Here is a 4756-nt window from a genome sequence, read left to right on the forward strand (position 1 = left end):
TGCATGAAAGGAGGACTAGCAGCCGAGTTGCACGGGAGAATGTGATAAGTGTTCATATGTAGTAAAAACCTGAGAAATCCGTCCGTTTGCGTCATTTGTTATCGAATCGACTTAAAGCCAGATCGTCACATTTGCCGCTCTTCTCTCTGAAACCGTTGTACTTATCGTCTGCAAAGCTATGTCGCGTGCTGCGTTATGCGGAGACACTAAAAGCACCATAGTAGAACACAGATGAAGCTTCTAAGATGATGTAATAGCCAGTAAGAAATAGTACAATTCAAGTTTTAGATATCGTTATTGACTTTTTAGCTGGCTTTGGTGCCTTGGACATGGGCTATGACCTTAAGATTCTGCATGAAAGGAGGACTAGCAGCCGAGTTGCACGGGAGAATGTGAAAAGTGTTCATATGTAGTAAAAACCTGAGAAATCCGTCCGTTTGCGTCATTTGTTATCGAATCGACTTAAAGCCAGATCGTCACATTGGCCACTCTTCTCTCTGAAACGGTTGTACTTATTGTCTGCAAAGTTATGTCGCGTGCTGCGGTATGCGGAGACACGAAAATCATCATAGTAGAACACAGATAAAGCTTCTAAGTTGATGTAATAGCCAGTAAGAAGTAGTCCCATTCAAGTTTTAGGTTTCGATTATTGACTTTTTAGCTGGCTTTGGTGCCTTGGACGTGAGCTAGGACCTTAAGATTCAGCATGAAAGTAGGACTAGCAGCCGAGTTGCACGGGAGAATGTGAAAAGTGTTCAAATGTAGTAAAAACCTGAGAAATGCGTCCGTTTTCGTCATTTGTTATCGAATCGACTTAAAGCCAAATCGGCACATTGGCCGCTCTGCTCTCTGAAACGTTTGTACTTATCGTCTGCAAAGCTATGTCGCGTACTGCGGTATTCGGAGACACTAAACGCACCATAGTAGAACACAGATGAAGCTTCTAAGATGATATAATAGCCAGTAAGAAATAGTACAATTCAAGTTTTAGGTATAGTTGTTGACTTTTTAGCTGGCTTTGGTGCCTTGGACATGAGCTATGACCTTAAGATTCTGCATGAAAGGAGGACTAGCTGCCGAGTTGCACGGGAGGATGTGAAAAGTGTTCATATGTAGTAAAAACCCAAGAAATCCGTCCGTTTTCGTCATTTTTTATCGAATCGTCTTAAAGCCAGATCGTCACATTGACCGCTCTTCTCTCTGAAACGGTTGTACTTATCGTCTGCAAAGCTATGTCGCGTGCTGCGGTATGCGGAGACATTAAAAGCACCATAGTAGAACACAGATGAAGCTTCTAAGTTGATGTAATAGCCAGTAAGAAGTAGTACAATTCAAGTTTTAAGTATTGATTATTGACCTTTTAGCTGCCTTGGTGCCTTGGACATGAGCTAGGACCTTGAGATTCTGCATGAAAGGAGGACTAGCAGCCGAGTTGCACGGGAGAATGTGAAAAGTGTTCGCATGTAGTAAAAACCTGAGAAATCCGTCCGTTTTCGTCTTTTGTTATCGAATCGACTTATAGCCAGATCGTCACATTGGCCGCTCTTCTCTCTGAAACGGTTGTACTTATCGTCTGCAAAGCTATGTCGCGTGCTGCGGTATGCGGAGACACTAAAATCACCATAGTAGAACACAGATGAAGCATGTAAGTTGATGTAATAGCCAGTAAGAAGTAGTCCAATTCAAGTTTTAGGTATCGATTATTGACTTTTTAGCTGGCTTTGGTGACTTGGACATGAGCTAGGACCTTAAGGTTCTATATGAAAGGAGGACTAGCAACCGAGTTGCACGGTAGAATGTGAAAAGTGTTCATATGTAATAAAAACCTGAGAAATCCGTCCGTTTTCGTCATTTGTTATCGAATCGACTTAAAGCCAGATCGTCACATTGGCCGCTCTCCTCTCTGAAACGGTTGTACTTATCGTCTACAAAGCTATGTCGCGTGCTGCGGTATGCGGAGACACTAAAAGCACCATAGTAGAACACAGATGAAGCTTCTAAGTTGATGTAATAGCCAGTAAGAAGTAGTACAATTCATGTTTTAGGTATCGGTTATTGACTTTTTAGCTGGCTTTGGTGACTTGGACATGAGCTAGGACCTTAAGATTCTGCATGAAATTAGGACTAGCTGCCGAGTTGCACGGGAGAATGTGAAAAGTGTTCATATGTAGTAAAAACCCAAGAAATCCGTCCGTTTTCGTCATTTGTTATCGAATCGTCTTAAAGCCAGATCGTCACATTGACCGCTCTTCTCTCTGAAACGGTTGTACTTATCGTCTGCAAAGCTATGTCGCGTGCTGCGTTATGCGGAGACACTAAAAGCACCATAGTAGAACACAGATGAAGCTTCTAAGATGATGTAATAGCCAGTAAGAAATAGTACAATTCAAGTTTTAGATATCGTTATTGACTTTTTAGCTGGCTTTGGTGCCTTGGACATGGGCTATGACCTTAAGATTCTGCATGAAAGGAGGACTAGCAGCCGAGTTGCACGGGAGAATGTGAAAAGTGTTCATATGTAGTAAAAATCTGAGAAATCCGTCCGTTTGCGTCATTTGTTATCGAATCGACTTAAAGCCAGATCGTCACATTTGCCGCTCTTCTCTCTGAAACCGTTGTACTTATCGTCTGCAAAGCTATGTCGCGTGCTGCGATATGCGGAGACACTAAAAGCACCATAGTAGAACACAGATGAAGCTTCTAAGTTAATGTAATAGCCAGTAAGAAGTAGTAGAATTCAAGTTTTAGGTATTGATTATTGACTATTTAGCTGGCTTTGGTGCCTTGGACATGAGCTAGGACCTTAAGATTCTGCATGAAAGGAGGACTAGCAGCCGAGTTGCACGAGAGAATGTGAAAAGTGTTCATATGTAATAAAATCCTGAGAAATCCGTCCGTTTTCGTCATTTGTTATCGAATCGACTTAAAGCCAGATCGTCACATAGGCCGCTCTTCTCTCTGAAACGGTTGTACTTATCGTCTGCAAAGCTATTTCGCGTGCTGCGGTATGCGGAGACACTAAAATCACCATAGTAGAACACAGATGAAGCATCTAAGTTGATGTAATAGCCAGTAAGAAGTAGTACAATTCAAATTTAGGTATCGATTATTGACTTTTTAGCTGGCTTTGGTGACTTGGACATGAGCTAGGACCTTAAGATTCTGCATGAAAGGAGGACTAGCAACCGAGTTGCACGGGAGAATGTGAAAAGTGTTCATATGTAATAAAAACCTGAGAAATAAGTCCGTTTTCGTCATTTGTTATCGAATCGACTTAAAGCCAGATCGTCACATTGGCCGCTCTTCTCTCTGAAACGGTTGTACTTATCGTCTACAAAGCTATGTCGCGTGCTGCGGTATGCGGAGACACTAAAAGCACCATAGTAGAACACAGATGAAGCTTCTAAGTTGATGTAATAGCCAGTAAGAAGTAGTACAATTCAAGTTTTAGGTATCGGTTATTGACTTTTTAGCTGGCATTGGTGCCTTGGACATGAGCTAGGACCTTAAGATTCTGCATGAAAGGAGGACTAGCTGCCGAGTTGCACGGGAGAATGTGAAAAGTGTTCATATGTAGTAAAAACCCAAGAAATCCGTCCGTTTTCGTCATTTGTTATCGAATCGTCTTAATGCCAGATCGTCACATTGACCGCTCTTCTCTCTGAAACGGTTGTACTTATCGTCTGCAAAGCTATGTCGCGTGCTGCGGTATGTGGAGACATTAAAAGCACCATAGTAGAACACAGATGAAGCTTCTAAGTTGATGTAATAGCCAGTAAGAAGTAGTACAATTCAAGTTTTAAGTATTGATTATTGACCTTTTAGCTGCCTTGGTGCCTTGGACATGAGCTAGGACCTTGAGATTCTGCATGAAAGGAGGACTAGCAGCCGAGTTGCACGGGAGAATGTGAAAAGTGTTCATATGTAGTATAAACCCAAGAAATCCGTCCGTTTTCGTCATTTGTTATCGAATCGTCTTAAAGCCAGATCGTCACGTTGACCGCTCTTCTCTCTGAAACGGTTGTACTTATCGTCTGCAAAGCTATGTCGCGTGCTGCGGTATGCGGAGACACTAAAATCACCATAGTAGAACACAGATGAAGCATGTAAGTTGATGTAATAGCCAGTAAGAAGTAGTACAATTCAAGTTTTAGGTATCGGTTATTGACTTTTTAGCTGGCTTTAGTGACTTGGACATGAGCTAGGACCTTAAGATTCTGCATGAAAGGAGGACTAGCTGCCGAGTTGCACGGGAGAATGTGAAAAGTATTCATATGTGGTAAAAACCCAAGAAATCCGTCCGTTTTCGTCATTTGTTATCGAATCGTCTTAAAGCCAGATCGTCACATTGACTGCTCTTCTCTCTGAAACGGTTGTACTTATCGTCTGCAAAGCTATGTCGCCTGCTGCGGTATGCTTAGACACTAAAAGCACCATAGTACAACACAGATCAAGCTTCTAAGTTGATGTAATAGCCAGTAAGAAGTAGTATAATTCTAGTTTTAGGTATCGGTTATTGACTTTTTAGCTGGCTTTGGTGCCTTGGACATGAGCTAGGACCTTAAGATTCTACATGAAGGGAGGACTAGCTGCTGAGTTGCACGGGAGAATGTGAAAAGTGTTCATATGTAGTAAAAACCCAAGAAATCCGTCCGTTTTCGTAATTTGTTATCGAATCGTCTTAAAGCCAGATCGTCACATTGACCGCTCTTCTCTCTGAAACGGTTGTACTTATCGTCTGCAAAGCTATGTCGCG

The sequence above is a fragment of the Schistocerca gregaria genome, unplaced genomic scaffold, assembly GCF_023897955.1.
Source record: "Schistocerca gregaria isolate iqSchGreg1 unplaced genomic scaffold, iqSchGreg1.2 ptg000386l, whole genome shotgun sequence".
In the NCBI taxonomy this organism is placed as follows: domain Eukaryota; kingdom Metazoa; phylum Arthropoda; class Insecta; order Orthoptera; family Acrididae; genus Schistocerca; species Schistocerca gregaria.